The sequence below is a fragment of the Choloepus didactylus genome, chromosome 2 (assembly GCF_015220235.1).
Source record: "Choloepus didactylus isolate mChoDid1 chromosome 2, mChoDid1.pri, whole genome shotgun sequence".
NCBI lineage: Eukaryota > Metazoa > Chordata > Mammalia > Pilosa > Megalonychidae > Choloepus > Choloepus didactylus.
In genome coordinates this window covers 156,884,064-156,902,272 of record NC_051308.1, presented here as the reverse complement: position 1 = coordinate 156,902,272, position 18,209 = coordinate 156,884,064, and positions in this window count along the sequence as shown.

Sequence of the window (18,209 nt, the reverse complement as noted above, 5' to 3'; positions counted from 1 at the left end):
TAATGGTTATGAGGATGACTTTGGAGTTAGACTATCAAGTTAGAATTCCATTTTCATCATTTACTAACTGTTTAATTTTAGGCAAAAGTATCCTTTCTAAGCCTCAGTTTCCTCCCCTAAAATTTGAATATTAAAAATGCTATCTACTTCATAGCATTTGGGGAGGATTTAAATGGTATAAGGCATGCATAGTATTTAACACTGTGTCTGGTAGATAGTAAGCCTTTGTTTTGGTTTGCTAAAACTGCCATTATGCAAAATACCAGAAACGGATTGGCTTTTGTAAAAGGGATTTATTAGGTTACAAATTTACAGTTCTAAGGCCATAAAAGTGTCCAAACTAAGGCATCAACAAGAAGATACCTTCACTGAAGAAAGGCTGATGGTGTCCAGAGCACCTCTATTAGCTGGGAAGGCATGTGGCCGGCGTCTGCTGGTCCTTTGCTCCTGGGTTGGTTTCAAAATGTCTTTCTCCAAAATGTCTCTGGGCTTCTATCTCTCTTAGCTTCTCTCTCTCTCAGCTCCTATGCATCCTTGCTTATTCTCTCAGTGCATTTCTAAGAATTTGGGGATCCTCTCTTAGCTTCTCTTGGGCAAACTCTGGGCTTCATCTCTTAGCTTAGCATCTCCAAAGGTCTTTCTGTCTGTGTCTCCAAGCCTCTAGGTCTGCCTGGGCTCTCAGTTCTCTTAAGGACTCCAGTGATCTAATTAAGACCCACCCTGAATGGGCGGGGGGAGGGGTCACACCTCCATGGAAATAATCTAATCAAAAGGTCTCACCCACAGTTTGGTGGATCACATCTCCATAAAAACAACCTAATCAGAAGGCCCCACTCACAATAAGTCTGCATTCACAAGACTGAATTAAAAGTACATGGCCTTCTGCTGTTTATGGTGGCAGTGTTCATAATTTGCCATGGATGGAGGTGGCCTAAGGGCACATCAACTGAAGAACAGAATGGTGAACTGTGATGTAAACATACAGTAGAATACTGAATAGCTGCAAGAAGGAATGAAGTGGTAAGACACACAACTAGATGAATGGAGCTTGAGGACAGCATTTTGAGTGAAGTATGCCAGAAATGAGGAGACAAACATTATAATGCTTCACTAATATGGACTAACTATAATGTGTAAACTCTGTGAATTAAAATTTAGAGCACAGATTACCAGGGGAATGCTTATTGTAACAGTCCCTAGATTGTAAGCTCTTAGAGCAGTCATCTCTACTCCTGAGTTGTACTGATTATCTCCAAATTCTGAGGTACTGAGCTCTTTGTGTATAACCTGGTTGGTCTCTGGAACTTTGGGTATCTGTGTGACACCTGAAATTCAGAGCAAGAGCTTGGCAGCTATGAATGTCACTATTACCTCATACAGCAACTGTTAAAAAAGCTGAAAAAGAGTTCAGATTTCTATTAGAGATATGAATTAAGTGGATCTGGTTAGGACTAAGGCAAATCAGGCCAAAGGGTAAAGGATGATATTGACTGTGTTTTAAAACTATAATTTCTGTGTGAGTCCAATGGAAGAGATGTTTATTTGGTGCAGGATCTATATTTTCTGTAGCACACTAAATAATTCAACTTGTATGGTCAGTTTATTCAAACACCGTAATTACATGGAAGTTTGAATAGGAAGTGAGATCTGGTAGGTTTGTACAGGTTAGTGTGAAATCCTGATAATCCCAAAGTAATTTGGGCAGAGAATAAAAATGTATATGCAGGGCCATCCTGAGGAACTGGGGAAAAATGCAGAAATGTTGGACTTTGCCACCTGGGTTATTATTGATATTCTCACAAACATTGTGGACTACCAATTTAGTAGGCTGAGCCCTCAATCTTGGGGCTTGCCCTCATGAAGCTTGTTACTGCAAAGGAGAGGCTAAGCCTACTTATAATTATGCCTAAGACTCACCTCCAGAGAACCTCTTTCGTTGTTCAGATGTGGTCTCTCTCTCTAAGCCAACTCAGCAGGTAAACTTACCACCCACCCCCCAGCCCCCCACCCCTTACATGGGACATGACTCCCAGGGGTGTAAATTTCCCTGGCAATGTGGGACATGACTCCCGGGGATGAGCCTGGACATGGCATCATGGGACTGAGAAAATCTTCTTGACCAATAGCAGGAAGTAAAATGAAACAAAATAAAATTTCAGTTGCAGAGAGATTTCAAATGAAGTCGAGACGCCACTCTGGAGGGCATTCTTATGCGTTATATAGCTATCCCTTTTCAGTTTTTAGTGTATTGGAATAGCTAGAAGTAAATACCTGAAATTGTTGAACTGCAACCCAGTAGCCTTGATTCTTTAAGATGATTGTATAACTACATAGCTTACATGGTGTGACTGTGTGGTTGTGAAAACCTTGTGGCTCATATTCCCTTTATCTAGTGTATGGACAGATGGGAAGAAAAATGAGGACAAAAGTTAAATGAAAAATAGTGTGGGATGGGGGAATGGAATGCTTTGGATATTCTTCTTTACTTTTATTTTTATGCTTATTTTTATTTTTTATTTTTTGGAGCAAGGAAAATGTTCAAAAATTGATTGTGGTGATGAATGCACAACTATATGATGGTACTGTGAGCAGTTGATTGTGCATGTGGATGACTGAATGGTGTGTAAATATATCTCAATAAAACTGAATTAAAAAAAAAAAAAAACAGAACATGGCCTTTCAAGGAGTACATAACAGTCCCAAGCCAGTGCAGCCTTCAGTAAATGTAATGAAAATAATATTATAATAAAGCTTTATAGTATGTTCTTTTACCTAGAGGGCTAACGCCCTTCATACTATACATTTTTTTTTTTTTTTTCAAAATTTTCTTTGCTTGTCTAATTTGTTTTCCTTCCTGTTGTCTCCGAGTTTTAGGAGTGGTTTTCTACGACCCAGCATGAGATGGTGGGAGAAATGCACTATACTGGGAACAGATCTTCTAGAGTCACATTATTACTAACTTTCAGCTGACCGTGTGGAGTGGGAGGGTAGAAAGGACCAACACAATCTTTATGTGATCAATATGCTACCTCCCATTCTAGCAACAGAACTTGACAGTTTTTGGCAACAGTTAAAAAAAAAAGAAGTCTGACATTTGACATATCTTTCCAGAGAACACTTTGTTATCTTTCCCCAGCATGGCAGTTAGGTAATCATAGTCCTTAGAAAACCCTTTGCTCCTTTTCAACCCCTTTCACTGCCATCATCTTTAGCACAAACTAGCCATAGTCTAACCTGTACTTGCAGGATTCCACACCTAAACTGAATGATTTCGGGAGAGCAGTGTTTTTACCCCACCAGATCTTCTCATCTAGGAATATGGCATGTGTTTCAATTTATTAATATTGTTCCTTAGCAAAGCTCTAATAGTATCTTTCTTTCTTCCCTCTCCCTCTCCTCTTTCTTTCTCTCCTGTTATATAGAGTTTAAACATTCACTATGTAGTTTATTCCTAGATATACATTATATTTGTTATTGTGAATAAGATATTTACTTATTTCATATCCTAATTTGTTATTACTGATCTGAAATCTATTGACTTTTATTTATTTTGTATCTGGCTGCTAAACTCTATTATTGGTTCCAATTATTTTCCAGTTAATTATCTTTGATATTTTTAGATAGACAACCTGGCCAATAATGAGAAATGTTCTCTTTTCTTTCCCAATATTTATGTCTAATTCATTTTCCTCATCTGATAATGTTGCTGAAGGCCTTTAGAATAAGACCAGTTACTGGGAGTGACACTGCATCAGTCTGAGTAGAGGATGTTGTGCTGTGGTGACACAGAGCCACAGGGTCTCAGTGCCTTGAGACAACAAAGGGGCATTTGTCCCTCACTCCTATGCCCATCGGGTCACTCGGACTCAGGCTGATGGAGACTCCACCTCGACAAATGCTTCCACAATCACCACAGCAGGGGGAAGTAGAGAAGGTCTCCAAATGGAAACAATTACCCTGACCTCAAAGAAGCCACATCACCTCCAGCTACAACCCAGTGGCCAGAACAAGACACAGCAAACATTAATGTCAAAGGGATGGAGAATGGTGCAATCATATCACATGCCTGGAAGGAAAAGAAACACAATAGTGTGGATAACCATACTTTCTACCACAGTTTTATTGTCTTATTCCTCACTTTAATGAAAAATGCCTCTAGGTTTTAGTACTAGGCTATGATTTTTGTTATTGCAGTCATAGTTGATTTCTGCAATATTCTTTTTATCATATTGGCTAAGTTTTCCTTTATTACAAGTTTACCATGAGTTTTTATCAGGGAAGAATTTTGAATTATATTATTTAATATTATCAAAATGGGCACTTATGTTTTTTCCCCATTAAATATTACTATAACCGATTATACTGATGAATTTCCTAATTTAAACTATTCTTGCATTGCACAGGAAAAACCCTACTAGATCATAGCTTACTATTATAGTCTATCAATTTGTTTTAATGATTTTGGATTTGATATAATTCAACAATTTATTTTGGATTTTTTCATTGTCATTTCTGAGATTGAGCTACATAGTTTGATGGTTTTGCATTATCTTGATTGACAACTTTCAGAACTCACTAATAAAAACTATTGGAACTGGTGCCTCTAAGGAAGTACATTTTTAAACCTTTTCAAGTTCTCCTAGGTTTTGGTTTATTCAGATTTTTTAACCTCTTTTAAAGTTGATTTTGTTAAGCTTAATCCATTGCATCTAGATTTTTTTGAACAGCAAAGTTGTGTATGATAATTAATTCATTATATTTTAATCTGCATCTATGGTTGTATATCCTTTATCTTTCCTAATATTTGCATTTGTGTTCTTTATCTTTTTTCTTGGTTAGACTTGGCAAAGATTTATCTATTTTACTGGACTCTTCAGCTCTTGCTATTATTTGTTAATTTTCGTTTTTGCTCTAGAGCTTTCTTATTCATTAATTTCTGCCTTTTATACTCTTATTGTAGTTTTGTTCAATTCTTGGATCTTTTCTAGCTTCTTCAGACAAATGCTTAGTTTCGTTAATTTCAATTACCATCATTCTATCTCTACTCCTCTTTAACTGTCACAATTTATATCCAACTTCTAAAAAGTTTCTCTCTGAAGTCTGAGTGTGTGTTTGTGTGTTTTAAAACCAGTAATTTGGCAGACATTGATGTAAACAAGCTTCACGAGAGCAATACTTTCCACTTCACAAGGGTAGGTTCTTGTGCTCTAAAACATTTGTGAAGGAATAAATTTACCCATTCCTGCTGAACTTATTTCTCCTTTTCTTGTTTCTGTACCTGGACTGTCCTTTTCCCGTTTTTGATAGGTGAAGGTGTATTAATTCTTCAAGACTGGTCGTGGGTCAATTTGCCAAAATTCAACTGCAGAAAGCCAATTTTCCACAAGGCCAATTTGCCAAATTTTCTTGTTTCTTTGAACTATTTATAAAGTTTACAGCAATCCACATTCGTTGGGAAAGTTTTAATAGCTTTTAAAGGTTTCCATAAACTTTTAGATGACCAGTTTTCATTTTGTTTTCATAACAGCATTTTAAAGAACGCTCACATTCTTGCTGTCCCACTTTCCTGCTGCTGCAGCTGGAAAGCCCTGGGACACAGAGAGGAGACACTCCACCAAGGCCAAGGTGTAGAATAGGGTCAACACATGTTGCTGATTACAGAGAGAGGGAAGGTGCAGACCAAAAGGATACATTCACGGAATATATATTCATAAAGATATGTTCTGAAACATAAAGAATGCTTTAAAATATGTTCTTATAACTAGGCAGCAGTCCTTCAGGTTGCCCTTTTCTCTGTTCCCCAGACATTCTGCCTCAGTTTCTCCCCATCTTCCGAGTTTCCTTTCTCCCTGGGAGGGCTGTGCTGTGGGTTGACTCTGCTCCCTGCCTCTGCCCCCCACCCCCCCTACCCCCAGTTGTGGCTTCTTGCTCAGTCCCTGTTCTTTCCAGCGGCAGGAGCAAGGAGCTGGGGCAGAGACAAACCCAACATTCCTTAAAATGCTACTATGGAGACAAAATGAAAGCCAGCCCATCACAACTAAATAGTGAAAAGAAACAAGTAAATTCAGAAAAGTAGTTAATTGGCAAACCAGCTTCTTGCCTTCAGGACTTTGCTTACATGACTACTTTTCCACCAAGCCTTCTTTGGCTCTCCCTGGCTGAGTGGGTGGCTTGCGTCACTGGGGTCCCATAACACTCTGCTTACACCTCCATTACACTTGCATTATTCTAGCCTACTCATCTGATTTGATAAGTAGCTCCATTTTTAGACTAACCTTTCATGCAACTACTTAATAAACAGAACTTTCTTCATTAAACAAACATTCTTAGAGAGCTGACTGTGTACCAGAGAGTGGAATAGATGTCAGGGATTAAGGTTAAATAAGACTGGATCCCAGTCCAGAGTCCACAGTTTAGAGTCTTTCTATCCACCCTGCCCCCCACCATTGTGGCTGGCAGAGAGGATGTGCTCAGTAGACATGCTGCCACTAAAGGGACTAGAACTACAAATCCCAAATACAGTCATGGGTGTCTGTAACAAATATTCAAAACAATAGCAGAAAACAGTCCATGTCCAAGAGATTATGATGTGACTCTGAAGGCTACACTTTCCTAATTCACCAGAATATTGAACAGAAAAGGCACAAACTTAACACTGCTTAGTGAGATACATGGTATGCAGAATACCACAACAAAGAAAAAAGATGAGATAGTCTTTGTATTTAAAGTTGAATCTTGACACATGCTACTTGCCTTTCTATTTGAACTTTAGCAATCATAGTTCAATAGCTATTCTCAAGGTCAGTTAGGATATATTACATGACCTGTTGGGTATTCATTCATCAGAAATGTTTACTAATTCAACTGTAATCTAGTTCAAAGTCTAATCTATGAATCCCAAAGGGATAGAAATTAAAGTGTGGACTCATTTCAGATTCAAGGTTTTGTAGCTTCCATATGGCTGATCAAAAATAAGTAGAAATACAGGTGAATTTAGGAAGTTCAACAACATATACAGACGACCACAAATCCTACCCTCAGGAATTTTAGGTAGGCTCAGAATGGTTTCCCAAAAGACACCCACATCCTAATTCTTGGAACCTATGGATGTTACTTTACATACTTTATATGGCAAAACAAGGACTTTGTGATGCAACGATATTAAGGATTTTGAGATGGGGAGATTATTCTGGATTAGCCAGTGGATAATGTTTACGTAGTTATATTTTATAGTTATAGTTACACTTTGGAAATACAACTTTAACTTACAGGCACAATAGATTAAGGTATTTCATGCAGTTAATTGATGTGGAAGACAATCTGGATAAAAATGGTCAAGATTTCCTCTCCTCCACCTTTCCTGAATGACCCAGAATTTACTTTCCTATTTTGGCTCAAGGGTCAGGCTGTGCCTTTATGCCACCACAACCAATTGCCATGCACAATTGGCTCATTGATTCCCATTAAGTAGCTCATACACTCTGAGTTATAACAGTACAGATTTCCATGATGCTGCCCCTGAGCAGAGCCTCTGAAGATAGAGATTCCAAAGACCCCTTTTATCTCATTAAATTTAAAGATTTTTGGAACAAGTCCTCTACCCTACACCATTTCGTGTACAGCTAGAAACAATCTGAGAGACGCAGCTTCATTTCCTGAATTGCTCTGATCAGACTATCCAACAAATTCCCAACTGTCCTCAGCATCATCCAGTCTCTAGCTACACAACTTACTCTGTTAATTAAATCTAGGTAGAAACTTTAACATTATGTCTTTGTAATTGAGACATTTTTATATATGCACTTATTCCAAAAGCCTTTATAATTAAAACATATTTGGGGGGAAATACTTCTACTTTCCATTTTAGAGATGGCGAGAAGTATAGAAAAAGTTTGATTCCACTCAGGGCATTTCTGTTTTAAATCAAACTAATTTTTCCATAGAACGTTATTAATATACTTCAGCCAGACATATTCCCTTTGAAATTAATTCCACTTTGTGAAATTTGAAAGGTGAAGACTAGAAAGAATGTAATTTCAAATTGGTGGTTTCTGTGGCTGGGTAAACATTATAAATGTTTTCATACTGGCATGGTTAAGTGATTTAATTCACTAAGCCCAGTGGACATATGGCATCATGCTTGTATTAGCTATGCCCATGAAAAAAAAATCACTAAGTAGAATTCCTATATCTTTTTTCAGCTAACATTTTATATCTGAACATGTAACTAGTAATGAAGATGTCCAGCTGGTATGAACTCTGGCAGGAGGATGTACCACTAGATGTCGTGGTAGATTGATTCATGAACTCTAACAAAAGACTAGCTCAGGTCTTAATCTGCATTCCCTATGGGTGCAAACCCATTTGGGGATAGAATCTTCCAAGATCCTATTTACCTGCGGCCAATTGAACTAGGGTGGGACTTAATCCATCTTACTGCAGGCTTTATAAAAAGAAGCCAGAAGTCAGAGAAAGCCACAGGAGAAGACCAAGGACATCACCATGTGATGGGGGCAGAGATGCAGGGGCAGGTTAGCACCAGAACACTACAGACTCCAAGAGAAAGCAAGCCCTGCTGATAACTTGACATCAGACTTTTCGCCTTCAAAATCTTGAGACAATAAATTCTTGTTGTTTAAACCAAGTCACAGGGTGTATTCCTCATAGGAATGTATAGGTCAATAAATAGAGCATATAAAAATGGGTGTTTTTGCAATTCAATTAGACAAATACTGTGCTCTTACCATTGTGACAGGCCCTGTGTCCTAAGATGGGGATAAAGAAACAAGTAAGCCACGTCTAGCCCTGCTCCATCGAGCTTGGAGTGCAGACCAGTGTTGCTCTTTTGCCAGAGCTACAATGTAGGTGATTGAGGCACATAAAGCAGACTGTGTTACTCAGTATCCATGGCAACCTCCTTCTCCAGTGCTTCCTGTACTGCCGAAGTGGAAAAGCTAAAAACTACATTTCCCAGACTCCCTTATAAACAGAGTTTAGGACATGATTTGGACTCCATCAATCGGGGCACTTACAAAAAACTGGATTCGAATTAAATTAAGTGGGGAGAGTACTGGCTACATAATTTGTGAGGTCTGGTACAAAATAAAAAATGCAAATGCAGGGCCCCTTGTTCAAAGAGCAAAAGCCTTTTATCTTTTTTTTTTGGTTCCCTGGTCTTTCTCATAAACCTCGGTCTGAGGTTGTGTTTTTTATATTTTGCTATTTAATGTTGCACTGCCATGAACACGGGGAAACTCAGACACGGGTGAAGACTCTCACAGGCACCTAGGGGTCCTGCCCATGGCACAGTGCACATGCAGCCCACTGCCTGCTAGTTACCTTTCCCAACAGTCACTAGACTAAAGCCCCAGAAATCAAATGAGACAACGCCCTTTCCCATAGTCCACCACTCCAACCCACAGTGGATAGGTGATCCCGCAAGAGTACTGCCACCTCCCCCCCCCCCCCACCCCAGACGCACTAGGAACCTGGATAAATTTAGGGAAGAGCCTCACCCTCCAAGTTGACCACTGATGAATGCGCTGTGGGGCTGCAGGTAAGGGCCGAGAACGGCTGCCTTCCCCTTCCGTGATTTGCCATGGGGCGCATGCGCCTGACACCTTCACGCTCACACCCAGTCCCACCACTGGCGGAGGGAGGCAGAGCTCTACCGGGCGTGGGAAAGGACTGGATAGAGGAGGCCGGAGCGCTAGGGATGTGGTTCACTGAGGACCTGTCATGTCACAAGGAAGTGGCAGGAGGCTGGACTGCACGTGAGCTGAGCTCCAAGGCCCTGGTGCATACTCCATTGTCCAGAGGACCTTATTTACAAAACACAAATTCAAATTAAGAATTTCAAGACAGCACCCGCAGAGTATCAAACCCCAAATGAGTGAGGGGACCCTCCTGAGCAATTGCAGTGGTCTCATGCTCATAAAGCAGACCTCAAGTGGAGAGAAGGGCAGCATGGGTGGTGTCTGTTTTACGCCCATGACTGTGGCAAGTGCATCAAGTTTCTCCTGTCATCACTTTTGTACAATAATATCAGGAACGGACTATGAGATTCCTGGCCATGTAAAAACTGATTCTGGAAACTGGGAATTGTTCCTAGGAGCTCAGCCTGCTCTTATTTCATAGCCCTTCCAATAATTTTGTAAACCATCTAATAACTGGTATTAATTTCCTCTATACTTAACCCAGCCAGAAGGGTCTGATTGCAAACAACAGAAACCACAATGAATACTCATTGGAGATGCATGAAATAGTAAGATGCCAGGAGTAAGCTGACTATGGTGGTGGCCACCATTGCAGGCACAAAAGAAAGTATTTTATATTGCAGAAAGTCATTCAGTGCTAGAGGAAAAATCAATTGTGTTTAAGGAAAAGCCATCATAAAATTGCAATAGCTGTGTCATTCTTTACTGCCCTCTATATCACCAGAGTTGGAGTGAATCATTGGAGCAGAGTAGTGATTGAAGTTTGAAAGTGGAGAATGGAAGAAAATTGTACCCTTGTTCAGAAAGAAGTAGGAATTGTCCCCATGGTATAGTGGGAAAACATAAGCTTTAGATTTAAGTAGAGGGAGGTTTGAATCCGGGCTGTGTCTCTACTTGCTGTGGTACCTTGGGTAAATGATTTAACTTCTCCAAGTCTTAGTTTCTTCATACTGTCCTTCCAGGGTAGTTAGAGATATGAAAAGAACTTGGAAAAATGTCTGATACATGGTAGAGACTCAGTAACTACTGTTACTATGAGAGTAAAATCTGAAATTTGTGTTTAGGAAAATGTGGATGGCTTTCCTAGGTCATCTCTGCAACCCTGGACATTGCCCAAGCAGAATTTCAACAAAGCAACACTGCCCCAAATCTCTATTGGATTTCTTGGCAGCCATTTCCAAGGCTCCTACCTATGCATGTAATGATATAATCAATTCATCCATCCCATTCACCTTCCCATTCACTCATCTATCTTCTCACTCTTCTAAAACTGGCACTATCATAAGAGTTGGTGATGTTCAGAAGATTCAATAGTGAGTAGTCATTCCATGTACAAGAAAAGAGATTTACTCCAAAATAAAAATATTTTAAAATCGTTATATATAAAGCTTTCTCTTCAAAAACAATCACAGGGATGCTAAAGATTTCTGTTTGTTTAGAAGGAGGGTTTGGAGGGGGGCATGGGAGGTGGGTCCTTTCATGTCATTTCCATCCACCCTAATGAGTATTGATCAGAAACCTTTCTTTACCTTTGCAGGTGCTATTTCCTCAGCTTGGGATTTCTTTCCCTGATTGAATCAATAAGAGCATGGCCCATTTCACATCTCTACTCCTCTTTGAATCTTCTAGACAGCTGATCATACCCTCTCCATTATCAACATTGTACCTGGTGCACACCTGTGCATAGGTTTTCCTGTAGTAAATTACAAGAATTTGTTTAAATAGACCTGAGAGCTTAGCTTGAGCTCAGTCTGACACACAGTGAGTGGTGCTTGAAAAAATGCTGAATTAAACTAGAGCCTTAAGAACAAGACCAAGTCTTATGCTCCTGACTGTACCACAAGTTGGCTTGGTCTGAGATTCCCCTCTTCAATTGCAATCAGCAGCTCCACCACATCCTTCCCTTCTCTTACCAGAGTTCCTCTGTGAGCCTGGGCTCATCATGTAGGGGTGGCAGCACCTCACCCAGATCTCATCCACCCCATCCGCTTGGCCCTGCTCTGTCCTGTATCCTCACAGGCATGTCTCTTGGTATTTAAGGGTGTGAGTAGAGGATATAGAGGGTTCCAAGAAGGATGGCATGTTCAACAATGACAAATGTAGCATGAGGTAAAGGTAGTGGTTCAAGTGTCTAATGAGCCCTACCATGCTGCAGGCTTGTGTGATGTAAGGGATAGAGAAATGAGCAAAGCAGATGAGGCCCTGGTCCTTTTGGACCCTGCATCCTAGAAGGGGAGGCACACAATAGGCAAGTAAATAAACAATGTAATTACCTCCCCAAAGGAACAAAACAGGGAGATAAAATGGTGAAGATGATGACAATAATAGTAACCAGTTATCTATAATTAATCCTAAATTGCAACTGTATATCAAGCATTGGTCTATATACTATGTGTGTACAGTCTCATCTAATCCTTACAATGACCCAGGAGAGAGGTACAATTATTTCCCCAGTTTTGCAGATGAGGAACTGAAGCACAGAGAGGTTAAGTAATATTGCCAAGGTCACACAGCATATATTGAATGGTCATGGAAGGCCTCTCTGAGGAACCCCTATGTGAGCCAAGATCAGAGGGATGAGAAGGACCCAGCCATGTGATAGCTAGGGAAAGAGAATCCTGGGCTAAGGAAAGAACAAGAACAAAGGCCTAGATATGGGCAAAGGTTTGGGGATTTGAAGACTTGAAAGGTCACATGAACACTTGCTGGTAAGGTCGGCCTGGTGTGAGCAGTTGCAGTGACAGACTAAGCAGGTTGATGAGAGAATCAGGGGTGAGGAACTAGAGAGAAGTATTCCGAACTGCTTGAAGTGGTCTAGCTTCAGAAAGGAGAGAGAGGATGGTAAAGAAAGGCAAGATGTGGGATTGGGAGAGGGTTTTTTTTTTTTTTTTTAAAGTTGAGAGACCTTAAATATGTGTTCATGCTGTAGAGAATGAGAAGTTTAAGTCAGGAGAGGACAGATAATTTACTAAGCAAGGTCTGAACATGCACTAAAGGGGCTGGGATTTGGAGCACAATGGAGGGCTTAGCCTTAGGAGGAGGGACAGTGATTCCAGTGTGACAGCCAAGATGGAAGGAAGGAAGGGGGAGTTGCATGCAGATAAGTTTACGGGTGGCATGGAAGAAAATGGAGGCGTTCTCATCTCCTTTGCCTATTTTCTCGGTGAATAGGTTCCTCAAATGCTGACTATATACATAGGGCCAAACTTATTGGAATTAGGGCTGTGACCCTTACTCCTCTTGGACCTTGCCCAGGTCCCCTGACTGCGACTCCCAACTAAGGTTCTTAATGTGCATCACTGCTCCTGGCTCCCAGGCTGCCTGGCTCCTCCTTGCTGACCACAAAGCGTGCAGCAGGACGTAATGATTTCTGCCTTTGTTATCCCAAGTTGAGAGAAGGTCTAAACTCTTAAAATATCAGCAATATATAACTCAAATATTAAAAACAATAAATTAGAATTGATTTCTTCATCAAGGGAATTTATAACAAATGGTTCACTGGAAAATACACTGTGAGATGAAGCCAAAGTCACATTTTTGTGGAGAGTAGGCTCTAATCCTAAGGAAAGTTCCCTCTCACAGCATTGATATTGTCAAGCTGTATTTCATTTAAGCTGAATGGGGTCATGGATTCTGACAGATATGAAATTCCAGTGGTGCAAGCCATTACTAAACATGTTCAGTAAAGCTCCTATGATGAAATGGCCATGTTCATTCCAGAACATATGCCACAGCTTAAACATTTTAAAATTCCATCTCCTTTGAGAAAACTTTTAATGATTGTGTTTCTCTCCGTTAATAATAAAGATCGTAAGGATAATCTATAGAGAAAAGGGCAGGTTACCTCCATCACCCAAAATGAGCTTGATTTAACAATTTACTGTTTTGAGAAGTCAATTTGCTCTTCCTATGAAAAGTATGAAATTGTTGACATATAGCCAATTAGAAAACTCTCAGAAGCAACTCATCTCTGTTGGGCAGGAAAGGTTGCATCCTGAATTAAAGACTAAATTGTGTTCATAAAAATTTTAGAATTAAGTATTTTGTACTATAGTATCTAAAAGTTATGTAAGTCAATTACAGAATTTTCTAATTATCTGATAAGTCACTATTTTAATACAGATATTCTATTGCTCAAACTAATCATCAGTCATGACAGATAACAGATACTTTACCATATTACTAGTTTGAAATATGAACAAAAAAGACTGCTGAGAATTGAGTGGAACAATCGTGGAGGAACTATATGAAAGGCTAAAAAAGAAAGTAGTAAGAAGGTCCATTCTGAGATGCTGAACTCTTTGTATGTAACCTGGTTGGTCCCTGGGTAGCCTTGTGACACCTGAGACTCAGGGCCAGAGTTTGGCAGCTAGGAATGTCAGCATTACCCCACACAGCAAATGTTAAAGAGGCTGAAAAAAGAGATCAGATTTCAATTAGAGATATGGCAAAATGGACTTGGTTAGGACTAAGGTAAATCAGACTAAAGGGTAAAGGATGATATTGACTGTGTTTTAAAACTTTAACTTCTGTATGAGACCAAAGGAAGAGATGTTTATTTGGTGCAAAATCTATATTTTCTGTAGCACACTATATATTTTAACTTGTATGGTCAGTTTATTCAAACACCATAATTATGTGGAACTTTGAATAGGGAATGAGATCTGGTTGGTTTGTACAGGTTAGTGTGAAGCCCTGACAAATGCCAGAGTAATTTGGACAGAGAATAAAAATGTATCTGCAAAGCCCCTTCAAGGGCCTGGGGGAAAGTATGGAAATATTAACCTTCCCCACCTGGGGAATTACTGATATTCTCAAAATCATTGGCGAGTACCAATTTAGAAGGCCGAGCCCTCGATTTTGGGGCTTACCCTTATGAAGTTTGTTACTGCAAAGGAGAAGCTGACTACTTATAATTGTGCCTAAGAGTCACCCCCAGAGAACCTCTTTTGTTGCTCAGATGTGGCCTCTCTCTCTAAGCCAACTTAGCAGGTAAACTCACTGCCCTCACTGTCCCTGTTATGTGGGACATGACTCCCAGGGGTATAAATCTCCCTGGCAACATGGGACATGACTCCAGGGGATGAACCTGGACCTGGCATTATGGGATTGAGAAAGTCTTCTGGATCAAAAGGGGGAAGAGAAATGAAACAAAACAAAGTTTCAGTGACTGAGAGATTTCAAATGGAGTCAAGAGGACATTTTGGAGGTTAGTCTAACACATTATATAGATATCCCTTTTTAGTTTTTAGTGTATTGGAATAGCTAGAAGGAAATACCTGAAATTGTTGAATTACAACCCAGTAGCCTTGATTCTTGAAGATGATTGTATAACTATATAGCTTACACTGTGTGACTGTGTGATTTTGAAAAACCTTGTGGCTTACACTCCCTTTACTCAGCGTATGGATAGAGGAGTAGAAAAACAGGGACAAAAAGTAAATGAATACTAAGGAGGGATGGGGGTATTGGATGTTTGGGTGTTCTTTTTTATTTTAATTTTAATTTTTATTCTTATTTTTATTTTTTTTTAGTGTGAATGAAAATGTTCAAAAATTGATGTGGTGATGAATGGACAACTATATAATGGTACTGTGAACAACTGACTGAACACTTTGGATGATTGTATGGTATGTCAATATATCTCAATAAAATTGAATTAAAAAATAAAGAAGGTCCAAAGAAAGAGGTCACATTTTCTAACACTCTTACTGTTAGTATGATAAATGTTTCTTATGATGAGATGTTTTTAAAGGCATAAAAGTTGCTTGGGAGTTTTACTTTACAAAATATACAATTGATCCTGTTTCAAGATTTTTGTATTATGATTAAATCTAAGAGAGGAGAGCTGGTTTCTACTAAGTGTTGGGTTTTGTAATGCTTTGTTAAAGAGGACTAAGTAAGAGTTCTATTTAAATAAGTGTTCCAGTTTGCTAAAGCTGCTGAAAATGCAAAATACTAGAAATCAATTGGATTTTATAAAGGGGATTTATAAGGTTACAAATGTACAGTTCTAAGGCCATAAAAGTGTCCAAACTAAGGCATCAACAAGAAAATACCTTCACTGAGGAAAAGCTGATGGCTTCTGGGACACCTCTGTTAGCTGGGGAGTCATGTGGCTTGGCATCTGCTCATCCTTTGCTCCAGGGTTGCATTGCTTTCACCTTCTGATTCCAGTGGTTTTCTCTATAAGCATCTGTGGGTTCTCACTTAGCTTCTCTGGGACAAACTCTGGGCTTCATCTCTTAGCTTAGCAACTCCAAATGTCTGGTTTCAATGTCTGTCTCCAAAATGTCTCTGGGCATTTTCTCTCTAAGTGTCTCTATGAGCTCTCTTCAGAATATCTCTGCCTTTTATCCTGTCATAGAGGATTAAGCTAATCAAGACCCACCTTGAATGGGCACTCCTCCACGGATATAATCTAAGCAAAAGGTCCCACCCAGAATTCGGTGAGGCACATCTCTATGGAAACAACCAAATCAAAAGATCCCACCCATAATAAGTCTGCACCCACCAGAGTGGATCAAAAGAACATAGTCTTTCCTGGGGTACATAAGTCTCAAACTGACACAGTAAGTTTCTGGAGTATATTGTTAATTAGACTTATCACATAATTTGAGATAAGACTGGAAATGAACACTTGCTAACTTAAAGAAAAGAAAAAATGAACTGATTTAGAATATCCTGAGTGGCCCTGTGGGATTTAATTAATTAACTGAACATTACTTTGCCTTAAGAGATTTTAAATTGGTTTACTTATGATTCTTCAAATAAAATAATAACAAAAACTACATTATTATTTCCATATTTTGACAAATGAACTAGTTAGGGTCACCTTTAGCTGCGAGCAACAGAAAACCCAACTAACAGTAGGTTTGTACAACTAAGCAGCTAACTTATGTCTGGATGCAGGCTGTCAAGGGCTGGCACATCAGCTTCATGATATACCAAGAACTCCAGGGTCTTCCAATCTTTCTGCTCCATCATTCTTGGAGGGGGCTTTTCTCACAGGGTCGCCAGATGACTGCTGTACCACCTGACAGCTCGTCTACATTCCAGGCAGCCACAGCTTCATCGTCTCTGGTTGTGTCTCAAAGCTTCACTCAGTGACATCTGCTTACTTCTCACTGGCCAGAATTGGGTCATAAGGTCACCTCTAATGGAAATATTGTTGGAAAGGAGAATATTTTAGCTTTTAAGCTACTATGTAGAAAAAAGTAAGCAAGCAAAGGTTGTGAATGGCTTTTTGGTAGATAAGTCACCAGGTCTGCCTCAGTGGGCAAGGGGATGAGGAATTTTATTAAAAAAAAAAATTGTATGCTATGAAAATCATTTTCTAAATCAGAGAAAGAAGATATTTCCTTAGTAAGCCCTGACCTTTATAAACGTTTTGGTTTTGCACTAAAAGGCAGCTCTTATTGATTTAGCAAGTGAGTCAATGTAAAGATCATGTACTTACCACCGAGATAGTTTCTCTAAATATGCTGTGCTGCTATTATAACTTGACTCTCAGCTGAGCTTGTCTAGGATTTTTCAAGTGCTTTTAGCAAATCCCTGAATACTTCCATATGCTCAAGCTTTGGGGTAGCACAGATCTCAGCCCCATTCCTACCTTTCCAAGTTATATCAGGAAAACTAAGACAGGGGTTGCAGGTTTGCCTAGTTCTCGTAAGTGTCAGCTAGGGATACAAGATGTTAAGTGGTCTCATTTATACAGTGAGTCTACAAATTAGAATCACCTAGGCAACTTTTAAAAAATGCTGATATGCTATTAATTTTTTAAGGGCCCTGGAGATCATGCTCATGTGCAATTAATGTTGTGAGCTATGACATTGGAGAAAGGAGGGAAGAAACTAAATATAGCATGGAAAACCTTGAGCAACTTATGGAACCTCTTTAAACCCAGTTTGAAACCAGTTTCCACGTCTGTTAATCTATGAGCTAATCCATATAAACATTTAGCTTGGTGCTTGGCACAGAGTAAACATTTAATAAATATTTGTTGATGTTGGTAATATATGTATTTTTAAAATCATTTTATTTGTTAATAGAATTTCTCCAAGGTAGGCAATAGGATATAAGGCTATACGCCTTGAAGACGGCAAAACTTGGTGTTTAAATCCCAGCTTGTCTACTTACTAGTTATCTGACATTGAGCAAGTAAGCCATTTGATCTGAGACTCAGTTTTCTCAGCTGTTAAGTGGGAATAATAATACTTACCTTTCAGGGTGTCAAGATTAAATGATGCTAAAGTGCAATGTTTGTAAAGCTAAAAAAAATGACTTATACAAATATAAAATGAATATGTGTCAAAGATTATATTCAACTCAATAATTAATCAGGGAACAAGTAAGATGGTAAGACCTGTGCATATGAGAATTTGGCTTACAGAGATTTTAAATCCAGTCAAAATCTTTTGGCATTGGTATGAATAAGAATTATTTGCATTGCTATCAGTTTTCCAAAACTTAACATCTACCCCTACAGAGTTG